The 17634-nt window shown below is 41.2% G+C and overlaps 1 pseudogene; it reads left to right on the forward strand.

Moving 5' to 3' along the window:
- The first annotated feature begins 2119 nt into the window (after nt 1-2119).
- LOC133044371 (prostaglandin F synthase 1-like) lies at nt 2120-15803 on the forward strand (annotated as a pseudogene).
- The last annotated feature ends 1831 nt before the right edge of the window (nt 15804-17634 follow it).

A 17634-nucleotide genomic window follows, 5' to 3' on the forward strand; every position in this document is an offset into this window, starting at 1 on the left:
GAGGCCTTACAAATAGCTGTGAAAAGAAGGGAAGTAAAAAGTAAAGGAGAAAAGGAAAGATATTCCCATTTGAATGCAGTGTTCCAAAGAATAGCAAGGAGAGATAAGAAAGCCTTTCTCAGCAATCAGTGCAAAGAAATAGAGGAAACCAACAGAATGGGAAATTAGAGATCTCTTCAAGAAAATTAAAGATACCAAGGGAACAAGAATTCCTTACTATCCCCCAAATCCATATCCTAGTTCTATCAGAGTTTTACATGGTCTTGTGTGTGTCTCCACCCTTACTTCCTGGCCCTGACCCCATATATTTCTAGTCCCCCTGTAGCTGTACCTAGCCAATCCAACTGCTCTTCAGTTCAAGCTCAGAGCTAAGTGAAATGGACACCAGTTTCCAGGCAAGCCCCAAGTAGGGGAGAATATAGCACATAAGGGTTTCTGCGATGAGTCTGCTTTGAGGGAGGTAGCAGAGTGCCAAGTCACCGCCCTTTACAGACCAAGGTGGCTCTGTTCAAGTCAGGGGAGAGATGAGTGTGAAAACAAAAAACAAAAACAAAAAAAAACCCCAAAAAACCACACACAGAAATATCCTTCCAGTCTTCTGGATCTTCCCTAGTTGTGTGTTCAGTTTGTTGCTGTAGATGTTTGTTTGACTATTTCCTAGAACTCCTAAGATGTTTTCAGCTGCTTTCTCTTTCCATATTTCCATTTCCAAGGGATACTTCACTCCTCCTGCTCACTATTTTGCTGACATCACTTTATGTGTTCAATTGAATTTTCCATCACAACATCTACTTGTACCAGTGCATCATGATTTCCCTTACTCTTCCCAAATTTGCTGCAATTTCAGTTGTTTATAGCTTTTTCTTTATGAATAATGTTTAGCATGATAATAAAATATGTAAAATATGTAATGATTACATAATAAGAGTACTTTAAAAAGTTATGTAATTTAGTACAAGGTATAAACACTCAGTCCATCCCAGAGGAGATCAGTCCTGGGTGTTCATTGGAAGGACTGATGCTGAAGCTGAAACTCAAGTGCTTCGGCCACCTCATGGGAAGAGCTGACTCAATGGAAAAGACCCTGATGCTGGGAGGGATTGGGGGCAGGAGGAGAAGGGGACAACAGAGGACGAGATGGTTGGATGGCATCACTGACTCGATGGACAAGTGTTTGAGTAAACTCTGGGAGTTTGTGATGGACAGGGAGGCCTGGCATGCTTCGATTCATGGGGTCACAAAGAGTCAGACACGACTGAGCGACTGACCTGAACTGAACTGATAAACACTCAAGAGTCTGTTTGAATCTGCACATGGTATCCAAAAATTGTTAATGATTAACATCAATAAACACTTTGCCAAAATGTCTGGTTTTGGTATCCTTTTCAGAATTTCACCATAGTCAGGTCTGTTAAGAGTTTCTCACGTGGCCCAGTGGTAAGAATTCGCCTGACAGTGTAAGTGACACAAGAGACTTGGGTTCAATCTCTGGATCAGGAAGATACTGTGGTGTAGGAAATGGCAACCCATACCAGTATTCTAACCAGGAAATCCCATGAACTGTGGAGCCTGGCACGGTACAGACATGAGTCAGACAAAGAGTCAGACATGACTTACTGATTATACTCCACCACCATAGGTGTATAAAGCAAAATAATATTGCTGCTGGAAAATTTAAAAAAGGCAAATTTGGCTTGTTTCACGTTTTGATTCTTTATTAAGAGATTACATTTTGGAAAATGCTTAATAATCAACAATTCTTAATTGTGTGATTAGTATGTCTTTCTGTACTATGTAGTAGTTGTTTCAATTGATGTTTGATCAAAAGTGGGCTTCATAATTAGAAAAGTGAATTGACTGATAATGTGGAGGTTTCTGTGTAATATTTGGGCAATAACTGTTTGGCACATATTATCATTATATAACTTACATTTTTTTCTGATAAAAAATTGTACTGGATTCAATTCCCTTCTTACTTTATGGGCACTGGTTTAATCCTCTCCTCCTCCAATGTACCTGCTAACATTGGACAGTCAGCTGGTGCATTAACGTTCTGTTATTTATAACCTGTGGAGGCGGAAGAAAAGATCAGTTTGCTTATTCAGAGGTGAAACAGGCAATGGATCCCAAAGGCCAGAGAGTGAAGCTTAATGATGGCCACTTCATTCCTGTCCTGGGATTTGGCACCGCTGAAAGTAAAGAGGTAACAGAGGTGGTTTGGGGTTGAGATATAAATAGTAGTGGATGTAACATGAGTGGAAGAGACTTGGGTTGTCAAGCACTGAGCTCCTGTGTGACTCTTGGAGGGTCACATGGTTCCACTAAGGAGGCTAGAACCATGCCCTGTGAAAGGAGAGAGAGCATCCAGTCTTCACTCTGCATTAGGGTCTGAGGCTGTGCTCACCTGCAGATTTCTCTTGGTTCCCCTCCAGTTTCCACCTCTTTCCCAGCTTAGCAGAAGAAGTGAGACTCTGCTGTCCAGAACACTGACTGTCAGCTGCTTCTCTCTGAGGGGGATTGCAATGGCCAGGTTTCTCTATATATTTTATTAGTTCCAGACCTCCTTCCTCCTTCCAAAAAGACATGATCCAGAGAAATGTTTGAGGTAAAAGGTCCTGAAGATGAAATGGCTGAAAACTAATGGGAGAGAATTGCTTTTCTACTGTGGGGTGTCTGCTTGGTCCCAGGCCAGACACACTCCAGCTGTATTTTACCCTGTACCTCTGTTTCTGTTGACTACTTCTTCTAATGGGAATTCTAGTGTCATTTGAGGGGATAAGCTACAGTCTTACAGGCCAGGCTTTGTAATGTATTCTTGGGTTATGCAGTGTCTTTTTATTAAAGTATAGTTTTTAGTGTTTGGACATGAGGGGCTAGTGGACAAGTGTCTAGACTGGAAGCCAGAAAGTTTGCTGTCCATCTGGTCTTTAGAGTATGTAGCTGTGACAAGAGTCTGACTGGTCCTTAAACTTTGTGTCTCACTTCTTCAGCTATAAAACGGAAATATTCAGAGACCCTTTCAAGACAGAAGACAGGGCTTGTTTCCTTGTAGTGCAAAGTGGGATGAGGGGAGGGAAGGGACCAGGCCATACTGAAGCTCACTGGTTCATTCCTCAGCACAGTCCTGAATACCTGAATATTTAAGAAAAACCAGGACTAGACCCAACAGAGGGAAGTTAGACCAATCATCTAGTTCCTTGAAACAGGAAAGATTCTGAATCACATAAAAAGAAATGGAGTATTATGCAGCATTAAAAACAAAGTTAATCCTGCCATTTGCAACCACACATATCAACCTGGAGAACATTAAGTTAAATGAGAGAAGCCAGAAATAGAAAGACAAAACTTCATGATCTCTATATGGGTGAAATCTAAAAAAGTGGAACTCACAGAAGAAGAGAGTAGAGGAATGGTGACCAGAAGTTGAGGACAAGGCTGGGAAAAAGGGAAAGATGTTGGTCAAAGGGACAGAGCTTCAGTTTGAGATGAATAAGTCTTGACCCCTGATGTTCAGCACAGTGACTCCAGTTAATAATAATGGATTCTATCTTGAGATTTGCTAAGAGAGGAGATCTTCAGTGTTCTCACAAACACCCTCAAAAGTTAGCTATGTGAGGTGATGGATCTCCTGGTAGCTTGACTGTGATAATCAATAACAGTGAGTAATTATAAGCAGTACTTATGTTACTTTACCATTAGTGCCACTTGGTGCTGGTTGTAAAGAACCCACCTGCTAATTCAGGAGACATAAGAGGTTAAGGGTTCAATCCCTGGGTTGGGAAGATCCCCTGGAGGAGGACATGGCCATCCACTCCAGGATTTTTGCATGGAGAATCCCTTGAACAGAGGAGCCCGGTGGGCTATGGTGGCCATAGGGTGGCAAAGAGTTGGACATGACTGAAGCAACTTAGCTAACATGCACTTATATGAAAACATCACTTTGTATACCTTGAATATATATATATATATATATATATATATATATATATATATATACTTACATATATATATATGTAAGTACTACCTTTGTTGCTCATGTAGGTTCCTAAGTGTGAAGCTCTGGAGGCAACCAAATTCTCTATAGAGGTTGGGTTCCACCATATTGACTGTGCTCGTGTGTACCAAAATGAAGAGCAGGTTGGCCAAGTCATTCGAAGCAAGATTGCAGATGGCACTGTGAAGAGAGAAGACATTTTCTATACTTCAAAGGTGCTGTGTGTGTGTGTGTTGTGTGCGTGCACATGTGGGCAACTGATTGTACCCAGGTGACTATTGTATAATAGGATCATTGTTTGGTGAAGAGTTGTTTGGTGACCCATATTTATTGTTACATTCCTAAAGTATTGGAATTCCCTGGTGGTCCAATGGTTAAGACTCAGTGCTTTATTGCCATGAGCCCGGGTTCAATTCTTGGTCAATGAAGTAATATTCCAAAAGCCACGTGGTAAGCCACCCCCAACCCCACCCTCTCATCGCCCACCAAAAAAAAATTTCCTGAAATATTATTAACACAGCTTCCATTCTTTAATCTCTGCAGCTTTGGTGCACTTTCCTTTGACCAGATTTGGTCCGACCAGCCTTGGAAAAGTCACTGAAAGATCTTCAGCTGGACTATGTTGATCTCTATCTCATTCATTTCCCAGTGGCAATGAAGGTTGGATATTTGTGTGGTCACTTCTTTTTTCAGAATGTGTATCAACTTGCATGGATGGTTGAATTAAAGATTTGTCTTAATAGGTTGTAGCGAGGGTTTCACTAGAGTTCAGTTCAGTTCAGTCACTCAGTCGTGTCCGACTCTGCGACCCCATGAATCGCAGCATGCCAGGCCTCCCTGTACATCACCAACTCCCGGAGTCTACCCAAACTTATGCCCATTGAGTCAGTGATGCCATCCAGCCATTCACCCTCTGTCGTCCCCTTCTCCTCCTGCCCCCAATCCCTCCCAGCATCACGGTTCTATCCCATGAGTTAACTCTTCGCATGAGGTGGCCAAAGTATTGGAGTTTCAGCTTCAACATCAGCCTTACACTGAACACCCAGGACTGATCTCCTTTAGGATGGACTGGTTGGATTCCCTTGCAGGCCAAGGGACTCTCAAGAATCTTCTCCAATACCACAGTTCAAAATCATCAATTCTTTGGCACTCAGCCTTCTTCACAGTCCAACTCTCACATCCATACCTGACCACTGGAAAAACCATAGCCTTGACTAGACGGACCTTTGTTGGCAAAGTAATGTCTCTGCTTTTTAATATGCTATCTAGGTTAGTCATAACTTTCCTTCCAAAGAGTAAGTGCCTTAATTTCATGGCTGCAGTCACCATAGCAGTGATTTTCAGTTCAGTTCAGTCGCTCAGTCATGTCTGAATCTTTGTGACCCGATGAATCGCAGCATGCCAGGCCTCCCTGTCCATCACAAACTCCCGGAGTTTACTCAAACTCATGCCCATCGAGTCAGTGATGCCATCCAGCCATCTCATCGTCTGTTGTCCCCTTCTCCTCCTGCCCCCAATCCCTCCCAGCATCAGGGTCTTTTCCAATGAGTCAGCTCTTCACATGAGGTGGCCAAAGTATTGGAGTTTCAGCTTCAGCATCAGTCCTTCCAATGAACACCCAGGACTGATCTCCTTTAGAATGGATTGGTTGGGTCTCCTTGCAGTCCAAGGGACTCTCAAGAGTCTTCCCCAACACCACAGTTCAAAAGCATCAATTTTTCGGCGCTCAGCTTTCCTCACAGTCCAACTCTCACATCCATACATGACCATGGAGCCCCCCAAAGATGAAGTCTTACACTGTTTCCACTGTTTCCCCATCTATTCGCCATGAAGTGATGGGACCAGATGCCATGATCTTAGTTTTCTAAATATTGAGCTTTACAGCAACTTTTTCACTCTCCTCAAGAGACTTTTTAGTTCCTCTTCATTTTCTGCCGTAAGGGTGGTGTCATCTGCATATCTGAGGTTATTGATATTTCTCCCAGCAATCTTGATTCCAGCTTGTGCTTCTTCCATACCAGTGTTTCTCATGATGTACTCTGCATATAAGTTAAATAAGCAGAGTAGAATCCCCCTATAATCATTCGTGATCATCTTTTTCCTGATTTTCTTTGAATTCCTTACACACCTCCCAGAGAAAGGAGTTAAAGAATCTTTCAGTGTCTGCCTCAAAAAATTGAGAAAATAGAAATAGGTGAGTTCTGCACACAGTCCTGAATATGACTCCTGAGTCTCTAGGGATTTCATGATGCAGCCATGATGAGCAGCCATGATGAGCAATGACACAATCTTACATTGAATGCGATGCGTTCTTACCCTCTTTCACCCTTTTGAGTTGAGCAGATTTGGTGGGTACTCCATCTGGGTGGGTCTAAAACTAGCAGACATCATAGTGACTTGGGCAATCTTGGCTACACTGTTGCTTGTCTTCATGATGAATTTTGTACACTGCACTTAGACTTTAAGAACCCTATTATTATGCTGCATAATTATGTAGACGGGAATTTCCTGACAGTCCAGTAGTTATGACTCCATGCTTTCACTGCTGAGGCAAGTTGGATTGAGGGAAGGAGTGCAATCCATGTTTGGGGAACTAAGATCACACAAACCTGAGACACACACACACACACACACACACACACACACACAACAAACCCCACAATGAAACTACAACAACAAAAAACTGTGTTATCCGAGGGTGGGATGTTTCGAGAGAACAGCATCGAAATGTATATATTATCTAGGGTGAAACAGATCACCAGCCCAGGCTGGATGCATGAGACAAGTGCTTGGGCCTGGTGCACTGGGAAGACCCAGAGGAATCGGGTGGAGAGGGAGGTGGGAGGGGGGATCGGGATGGAGAAAATACATGTAAATCCATGGCTGATTCATGTCAATGTATGACAAAAACCACTACAATATTGTAAAGTAATTAGCCTCCAACTAATAAAAATAAACAGGAAAAAAAAAAAAAAGAAAACTTCTTATAACTAAATGTACAGCAAGTCTCAGACATTACTATTAAAAAAAAAAAAACAAAAAACTGTTATCTAGAACTCTTGATTTTAAATTACGGAAATCTACTCAAGCCATCCTATGTAAAATAACTTAGAGGACTATGTAGATGGGAAGTCCAAGTCATGGATAGATTTATGGATTTGCAGTACTCTTCAGAAATGTCTATTTTTTCTATCTCTTATCATGGCATTGGAGGCTTTCCCTATGGCTCATCAGTAAAGAATCTGCCTGCAATGCAGGAGCTGCAGGAGATGTGGGTTCAATCTCTGGATTGGGAAGATCCCCTGGAGGAGAGTCTGGCAACCCACTCCAGTATTCTTGCCTGGACAATCCCATGGACAGAGGAGCGTAGTGGGCTACAGTCCATGGGGACACAAAGAGTCAGAAATGACTGAAGCAACTTAGCACACAGACACATCATGGCATTACTCATGATTTGCTTTATTTTTACTAAACTTTGATGACATTTTCGATTGGTGGCAAATATGGTCTTGGGGCAGCTCAAGGCTCATGGTCATGAACTTTTGAGGGCATGTCTGGATCTTCCACATTCCATATCAACCTAACGAGAGCCTTGCTGGTTCACATGCCTGCCCTAGGGCATCTGATGCTCAGAGGGAATAGGAAGTCTGATTATCTCATCATATCAAGATTGAAATTTTTATTCTGGAAATTATGTCAGGTAACTTACTGGCATTTCCAGCTCAAGAGAAGCATTTCAAGGGAGGCAAGTAGAAGGAACAGACAAAATTCACAAAAGTCATGGGAAGTCCCTTTTAGTGCCTAGAAAAACATATTTATTACTATCTATCTATCTATCTATCTATCTATATATATATATATGTATATATATATAAAGTATAAGAGATTAGAATAAGCCTCCCTCCTAAAGACATTGCTTACAACTCCATATATGCAAATACTAGTATCAAGAATATTATAACACCTACCTCATGGAGGTTAACTACTTGGTGCCAAGCAGCCAGGCTAAATGTAGAGATATTACTTTGTGACATCTCTAAATTGACTACTTCTATTCCAGCCAGGGGAGGAATTTCTTCCAAAAGATGAAAATGGAAGAATGATATTAGACTCAGTGGATTGCTGTCAGAAGTGGGAGATGAGTCTGGGAAGGAGAGAACCAGAGGAGGAACCAGGAGAGGGGGAACCTCTTTCATTTCTTCCAACTTGACAATGGGCTGTGGATCATCAGACAAAGCAGTTCACGGATCTAAGGGCTGGGATGCTGGGGTTTTGGGGAGGAAACCATTGCTGAAATGTTCACAGAGAGGAACGGAGGTGGAGAACCTGGGACAGTGAAGACAGGCATCTCTTTCCTTCCATGTGGTATGTCTTGTAAGGGTTTTTCTAAGGAGGAAATGGTAATTGTTGCTTTTGTGTCAAAACTTCTTTTTTCCTCTTGATAATCAATGCTAATTCTTGATGGGTGACCCTGTTGACAGATAATTTTTCAGCATTTATTTTGCTCATTGCCCATCCTCACCACAGCCCTGGAGAAGTGTAAGGACTCAGGGCTGACCAAGTCCATCGGGGTGTCCAGCTTCAACCACAAGATCCTGAACAAGCTGGGGCTCAAGTAGAAGCCCATCTGCAACCAGGTGAGCAGCTCAGCTCCTCTCTTTCCTGCTCTTCAGAACTTCCTTCTTGCACCGGAGCTTGATGTCTTTCTGTCCTCCCCTCCTGCTCACCTGACCTTTGTGGACAGAATATTCTAGAGAGCAGAGCTTCTGTGTGGATGGAACACTGAATAGAACCCACAGTGGTATCTCTGTTTGATAAAGTCTGGATGGAACAGCTGGGGAGGGGGATCCTGCTAAATTGTGGTGGAGACTGAGGAAAGGTAAAGGAGGTGAAGAAGTGTTAGACTAGTCATCCAGAACTTAGAGGAAGGTGGTGTTTACCTGAGCCAAAAGGGTGTCAAGAAATGGATGTTGAAAGTGCCTGGGAGGGAACTGTGGACAGGAAGCAGGACTATGAAAACTTGGCATGGGGAGTAAAGAAAGATAAATCAGGTAATATTGGTTTAAAATTTGCATGGGTTTGGATGGCTGAATCCTTAGTGTTTCACCTTTTCTGGGTCTTCAGTACCTAAAATGTGCTGAAAACTATGAAAGTCATCCAGTTGAAAGGCTGAAGTTAAGGGCTCATGGTGACACTAACAGTCAATAAAATATTTACTCAGAAACATTTACTCATATGTAGAGCTCACCTTATGATTACTCAAGCTTGGAATGGTTCTCTCATCCATGTCTATTATAAAATTAACTTTTAAGTACACTTCTCTATATTTTTATCTTGATGTTGATATTTCAAGTTTACATTTAAGTTATAGTTTTTCCTTTAGCATTTTAAAAAACTTTTAATATTTCTGTGTCATATTAATATTACTTTTCCATATAATCTAACACTCTTCTCTGTTGGCATTCTACAGGTGGAATGTCACCCTTATCTCAACCAGACTAAACTGTTGGATTTATGCAAGTCACACGATATTGTTCTTGTTGCCTATAGTGGTCTGGGATCCCAAAGCGTAAAAGAATGGTAATGAACTCTAAGGAAGAAAACATGGTGTTTACCTAAAATTCAGTTTTTGATGAAATGGTTTAAATCATACAGTACTCAGTGGTCAGGAGATAACTCTCATAGGCAGGGGAAGAAAGGGGAAGGATGGACTGATTTCTTCTCTTTTATCTTCCCGTCACTCAGACAGTTTCTCTACATTGTATTAGCTTGGGTGAAATGGTTAATTGCATGTTGTTTCTGACTCTTTGTGACCTTATGGTTTGTAGCCTGCTTAACTCCTCTGTCCATGGGATTTTCCAGACAAGAATACTGGAGTGGGTAGCCACTCCCTTCCCCAGGGGATTTTTCTGACTCCGGGATCCAACCCAGGTCTCCTGCTTGTAGATTCATCAATAACATTAAAATCTGTATATAATCTCCCAGTTGAGACCAGCAACCCAAGCTTATGTCATGATTTTGCTTATTAACTAATGAACATGTTTCTAACAATAAATGATCCGAACCTCACTTACCTTATGTCTAAAATTGGAACAATAATATGTAACTCCTAGGTCTATCATGCTAGAAAAAAATTTCAATTTGAACCATTTTTGTCAGCATCTCTAGAAGAATAATGGTGAAATAAATGACTGTCATTCTGGGACTACTCAGTTTTTATCAGAGCTTAGAAAAGTGACATTAAAATATTTCCTGGTATTTTTCTTCTCTTTCTCTACTCATAGTCTTGATTACCAAAGAAAAACAATCAGTGAGAAATAAAGAAAAAATTCCACAAGTTTGGCAATCCCGGTCTCAACTCAATCATGAATCTGAATTACACACAGAACTTTGTAAACACAGAATGTGAGGTGACCCACTTGAGGTTCTGATTCAGTTTGTCTTCAACTAAGTCACGGAATTTGTATTTCTAACAAGATCCCAAGTGATACTGATGAAGCTGGTCCCTGGATCACACTTTGAGAAGCACCGGTCTAGAGTGAACCTACTTGGTCTGTTTGAGAAGTCTCCTTAGAAACTGAGTATTTAGTTTCAGCTCCTCAGCATTTCTGAATTTCCTTCCAGGGTGAACCAGAACTACCCCACTCTTTTGGAGGACCCAGTTCTTTGTACCATTGCCAAAAATCACAAACAGACCCCAACTCTTGTTGCCTTTCGCTACCAGATACAATGTGGGGTTGTGGTTCTGATCAAGAGTTTCAACAAGAAGTGAATCAAAGAGAACATAGAGGTGATGATGAGTGGGGCTGTGGGCAGAGGGCTCCTAGGGAATATCCTTCACGAGGGTCATTCTTTGTCCATCTCTCAAGACTTTCCTTGAGTCAAGATGAGTTACCTGTTCTTCCCTGTGCATGAATACCTTATGTGTATTCCTGGTAGATTTCTCCTCCTGCTGTGGCAACAGGAAATGTGGCATGGATGGAGAGGGTTAACGTTGGACAGATGTATGTGCTCAGTTTGTCAGTCTTCTCTGACTCTTTGTGACCCCATGGACTGTAGCCTGCCAGGCTGGTCTGTCTGGGGGGATTCTTCAGGCAAGAATATTGGAGTGGGTTGCCATGCTCTCCTCCAGGGGATCTTCCCAACCCAGGGATTGAACTCAGGTCTCCCACATTGCAGGCAGATTCTTTACTGTCTGCATAACCAGGAAAGCCCAAGAACACTGGAGTTGGTAGCTTGTCCCTTCTCCAGGAGATCTTCCCAACTCAGGAATCAAACTGGGGTCTCCTGCATTGCAGGTAGATTCTTTACCACTGAGCCAAGTTTGGACAGATAACAGAAATTTATTTCCAGTGTTACTTCTGCAATTTATTCTGTGCAAATGACATCTTATTTTCTTTGTTCTCAATTGATGAAATTGTGAATTTTTAAGGCCGTTTGGACTAACAAAATATCACAGATTGAGTGGCTGAGAAAAAATTGAAATTTGTTTCTCACATTTATGAAGCTGGAGTCTTGAGGTCAGGGGGCTTGTGTGGTTGGGTGAGGGCCCTTCTTCAGGTTACACACAGGCTTCTCCTTGTGTTTTAACATGGTGGAGGGGGCAACAGAGTATTTCCCTGAATACTAATAAGGTTTCATCTTCATACATTTAATCTCCATGAGTTTCTGCCTTTGAGAAGCTCCTCTTCAAGACTTTGTCCACTTTAGCTTGGTTGTTTCTATTTTGACTTCTGTGTAGGAGGCCGATATTGTTCTCATAGGCATAGGTGTGCAGAAAACCCTCCCCAATTTCAGGATTTAATGTAGAGATCAGTTATGCTTCTCTTGATTCTGTGGTTTGACAATCAGCCTGCACTCAACTAAGCTGTTGTCCTTTTGGCTGGGCTCTCTCATGCCTTTGCAGTTCAGTGCAGAGCAGCTCGGCAGTTCCGCTTTAGCAGGTGGATGTGGCTCTTGTTAGAGGAGCCTGCACGCTTCTCTGCATAGCTTTTCATATACGTTTGGCTAAACTGTGGTCAACTGACTTGGTCTTCATCTCAACACAGGGCTGTGAATCAAGTCAGTGATTAGGGACAAAATTCTCTTCCTGTCTGGTTTCAGATTTGCCTCAGCACTTCTGGGAAATATCACTGTTCAGTGCCGCAGGTTACAGGTCAGGCCAAGTCAAGGGGAATGGAAATTGTTCCCTGATCAATTGTTTCCGTGTTTCCATTTAAATTTGGTTCTGTAATCTAACTGGAACTGAGTTTCTAAGATAATATGAAAATGGATACATACACCTTTGGTATACTTAAATTTAAACTTAAAGTTCCATGTTTCCTCACAGATTTTCATTGTCAACTCTGTCATATATGAAGTCTCCAGAAGTACATTTCTGGTGTCTCTCTTCTATTTAACTATTCTGTTTTCTGCAACATGTTATTAAAGTGGAAAATAAGTATGCTTTTCAGAAAGATAATTTTTTATTTTTTAGAATGTCCTGACTGCTTTTGTTTAGCTCTCTTTTATTGAAAATTTAGTATCACTTTACCAACTTCTGGGGGAGAATACATGCTCAAGTCTTTGGTTCATGTTGCATTGAAACACTGGATCATTTGGAGAAAAGGAATTTCTTTACAAAACTGAGCTTTCCATTTCATGATTATGATATGAAATTTTAATTATCTAGGTGTTCTTTAATGTTAGACATTTTTCATAACTGTCTCCAGAAACACATTTACATAAAGTTTTTGTTAGATTCAGTCATAGATAATGAATAGTTTGATATCAGATCCTTGAATGGGCTTTCACAGGGAGCCTCCTTCCCACAATTCTTCAGCTGAATGTTGTCACCCTTAGGGCTTGTTGGGGAGAGTTAACAGTCTAATGTTAGCTCAGGTTCAGGTATCGAGTCAGGAGTGTCCAAAGGCAATGTATTTGGAGAAAGAAGATTTTAGCTTGTTTTCTGTCACAGATGATTCACAAAGAAAGATAAGGGACTGATGCGCTGTAATGTTTGTGAGGTGGACAGAGAAGGAGAAGGTGTGGGGAGGAGAGGTGAGAACTCAGCAGAGGGTCCCAGGTTGTTGTCCTGGAAGCTGAGGACAGACATGGCTTCCCAGTCCTCTATTCTTGTCTCTACCAGCTGGAAAGCCCTTTAGTCCCCAGGGGAGGCTGTCTCCTTTGGGGAGAGGTTAATGTGATTGTTCCTTCCTTTCAGGTGTTTGACTTTGAACTGAGTCCAGAAGACATGAAAGCAATTGATGGCATCAACAGAAATATAAGATATAACAAGATACTATTGTAAGTGATTTGCAGATATTTCACACATACACTGTTTTATGTAGCAGGCAGGTCAGCAGGAGAACTAAGCTTTTCAAAAGCTTAATTCTGGGAAGAGAGTCCTGATTTTCAGTGTAGGAGTAAACCAGGGGCTTCCTGTAGACTTCAGACCAGAGGTTTCCTCCAGGGCTCCATCTCTGACCAACAGAAATGTAACTTGGGCCCAGGACAGCCCATCAGTAGAACCCCCAGATTTGACATCATGGTGATGTCACTACTTTGTATCCCTAATCCCTATGCCTAGTGTACCTTCTCTCAGGGTAGAGGGACCCAGGAAACACAAAGGGCATAGTGCCTGCAGCCCACAATTCTTTCAGGGACCTGTGAACATGTTTCATCTTTAATTCTTTTTGTGTCAGGGGAATATGATTATATTAATAATAGCTATATAATAATGAATCCATCATGCATTACATTCATGTTTTGTTGTTGTTCAGTTGCAAAGTCCTGTCTGACTCTTTTGCAATCCCATGGACTGTAGCCTATCAGGCTCTTCTGTCCATGGGATTTCCCAGGCATTTCCTTGTCCAAGGGATCTTCCCAACCCAGGGGTTGGACCCATGTCTCCTGCCTGGGCAGTGGGATCCTTTACCACTGAACAACCTGGGAAGCCTGTGTTGATGTTTGCCCATGTGCAATTGTGAAATGTCATGTTAATGATTTTCTGCGGTGGGGGGATCCAGGCAGGCCAATGTGCATCAGTGCTCCAAAGTCACAGTGGACCTACTTCCATCCCCTCCCCTAAGTATCTGGTGGGTTTTCTCCATAATGGACATTTCTTCTCCAAGACATTATCCATTTATTTTAAATTGATCTCTTCATTGGCCTTTTTCCCTATTCCAACTCCCATTTCCTCATCCTTATAATTTCACAAAACTGAATTATAAGTAGGTCATTAACTTAACTGACCCTCCAGTGGGTGACTTCTGTGTCCTTAGCAGGACATGCCCAGGTAAGATCGGCTGGGTGTTTGGTTTTTTGAGTCAACACTTATCCCACTGTAGCTTCTGTCCATCAGGGGTACATCCCTTTGGAAGCCCCTATCACCTGGACTTTGACTTAGTCACTAACATGCGGCTCGAGCTGCCCAATTACTGAAGAAGGCAATCAGGATCGAAGAGACAGAATAGAAATTTGAAAGGGAGTTTTGAGAAATGAGAGTACAAATTATTGGCAAAATGAAGATTTAATTTCAGTGAAAGATCTCAAAACTGCCCCTGTTGTTGCAAAGCTATATCATGATTCTAAGAAAAGATATGATACATGGAAAAAACATGGAAAGCTCTTCTTCTGTACTCAAAGGCTTTTAATTTCTCAAAGGCTTTTTAATACTATATTCTCCTTCATTAGGCTGTGAGTGCTATCTTTGTGGGTTTAGCTCAATAGCACAGCACTTGGAACATGGAATTGCTAAAAATGCACTTTTAATGAATTGAATTTGAAAGGACACATTAGAATGAAAAGTAAAAATATGGAAAAAAGGGAAAGAGCAGTAATACTAATTGCTGAATAACCAGTGTATTAATATATTATAAAGTAAGAAAATAATGATCCCACTTTGTGCTGGGCAATTATTGAGGTGTACATGGTATCTCTTCAACAGATGAGAAATTCCTTAATGGAGACACCCTGTAATTTTTTGGTTCTCAGTATCTGCTTATCCATGGATGTGTGAAAAAGAGCAGCTAATTTGTTCACTGTGATTCTTATCATCATCTAGGGACAGAAGTTCCACCTGTGTCTGAAATGATCCCCACAGTTAGTCCTACGTCTTGTGCTTTTGTATAAATTGTAACCTGAATCAAACTACCTGTCATTGTGGAGTGAATATTACACGTGAATGTTGGGACTGTAGATGCAGGTACTGTGTGCACATGAAGTGGGCATCTGTATGTGTGCTTATTGGGGGAGAAGGCTAGTCCTGCTTTTAGAATTAGAGTTTTAGCCCATCCCAACCACATTCACAGAATAATATTCTCTGTGTACGAACAAAGCTAGTGGAGGTGATGGAATTCCAGTTGAGCTATTTCAAATCCTAAAAGATGATGCTGTGAAAGTGCTGCACGAAGTATGCCAGCAAATTTGGAAAACTCAGCAGTGGCCACAGAACTGGGAAAGGTCAGGTTTCATTCCAATTCCAAAGAAAAGCAATCCTAAAGAATGCTGAAGCTACCGCACAATTGCACTCATCTTACATGCTACTAAAGTAATGCTCAAAATTCTCCAAGCCAGGCTTCAGCAATGCGTGAACCATGAACTTCCAGATGTTCAAGCTGGTTTTAGGAAAGACAGAGGAACCAGAGATCAAATAGCCAACATCTGCTGGATCATCGAAAAAGCAAGAGAGTTCCAGAAAAACATCTATTTCTGCTTCATTGACTATGCCAAAGCCTATGACAACATGGGTGATTTAATAAATGAATCCTCCTCCTTCTCTTTCAGTGGTGTAGGTCACCCTGAGTTTCCATTCTCTGAAGAATATTGACTCTCAGCTCTCACCGTGGTTCTTTGAGAATGTATTTCTTCTAGGGTGGTGAAGAAGATTTTCATACTTGGTGGAGGTACTTAAATGAAGTGTCTCAAATTTTGAAAGCTTGCTTTTCCTTTTAAAACATTTAACACTTTATGAAACAATAAAGACTTCAAAGTTAGACAACTTCTTTTTTTCTGATAATTAAGGTAATACATACAAATTACAGAAAATTAGGAAATAGAAAGCCAAGGATTGAAAATCAAAATAAGCTGTGACTAACCATTTTAATAATACTTTCATGCACTTTTCTTTACAAATGTGTGTGATTTTTTTTTATTTACAAAGAGAAAGAATCTTCAATCTACAGGTTATATATTTATTTTTTAACTTAGCATAATTATCTTGGTAACTTAAAATATGATTTACAAATCCAGCATTATATTTTGCTTAGGCAAAAATCTTATTCATTTAATTTCTTAACTGTCTGCCTAGAAATTGCTTTATCAATAGATATTAATTAAAATGAGAAACTTTTGAGTTGATAGTCTAGTGGAGGCTGAGACTGTGAACAAAATCAGGAGTATTTAGCTGTTAGAAATGGGTAAGTTTCTGTAGGAGTTATTTCTACACAATCTCTCCCATTTCTGTACATCTGTTAGGCAGAGGAGCCAACTACACTTCATCCCACACAACTTTTCATTTGTACAAGAAAGAGCCTTGAAACATAATGATAGTGCTCCCTGCATTTCTCTGGAACAGAAAATGATAGTCAAGTAAGTATGAATACTCATGTAACATTTAAGGGCCAGCAAGTCAGCTGATTTTGGTGGAGTTTAGTGAAGTGGCGAGACAGGAGCTGAAGCGAAGGCCAGAGAGTCGGTGGGGCCAGGAGGTCTGTGTTGTGTAGGTTTTTGAAAGGACTTTACTCTGAGAGAAATGGAGAATTACATTTTGGGTTTTGAGCATAGTAGTTACATGAATTTATTATTATTATTATTATTTTTTCCAGTGGGTTTTGTCATACATTGATATGAATCAGCCATGGATTTACATGTATTCCCAATCCCGATCCCCCCTCCCACCTCCCTCTCCACCCGATTCCTCTGGGTCTTCCCAGTGCACCAGGCCGGAGCACTTGTCTCATGCATCCCACCTGGGCTTGTGATCTGTTTCACCATAGATAGTATACATGCTGTTCTTTTGAAATATCCCACCCTCACATTCTCCCACAAAGTTCAAAAGTCTGTTCTGTATTTCTGTGTCTCTTTTTCTGTTTTGCATATAGGGTTATCGTTATCACCTTTCTAAATTCCATATATATGTGATAGTATGCTGTAATGTTCTTTATCTTTCTGGCTTACTTCACTCTGTATAAGGGGCTCCAGCTTCATCCATCTCATTAGGACTGGTTCAAATGAATTCTTTTTAATGGCTGAGTAATATTCCATGGTGTATATGTACCACAGCTTCCTTATCCATTCATCTGCTGATGGGCATCTAGGTTGCTTCCATGTCCTGGCTATTATAAACAGCGCTGTGATGAACATTGGGGTGCACGTGTCTCTTTCAGATCTGGTTTCCTCAGTGAATTTTTTAAAAAGTCACTCTTTGGAGGAACAAGATGGTGGATGAGTAGGTGAATGTGGAGTACATCTCTCTCCTTGGATACATCAGGAATCCACCTTCTGACACAGAAGTGCATACAGAACAACAGCTGAGAGCGGACAGGAGGATCTGACCAGTGGAAAAGAATATATGGAACCACACAAAACTCCATAGGATGAAGGAACTAGGGGTAAAAACAGGAGTGTTGGTAGGACTTGACCTGCCCTTGGTGTGTGGG

This window comes from Dama dama, chromosome 23, assembly GCF_033118175.1.
Source record: "Dama dama isolate Ldn47 chromosome 23, ASM3311817v1, whole genome shotgun sequence".
Taxonomy (NCBI): Eukaryota; Metazoa; Chordata; class Mammalia; order Artiodactyla; family Cervidae; genus Dama; species Dama dama.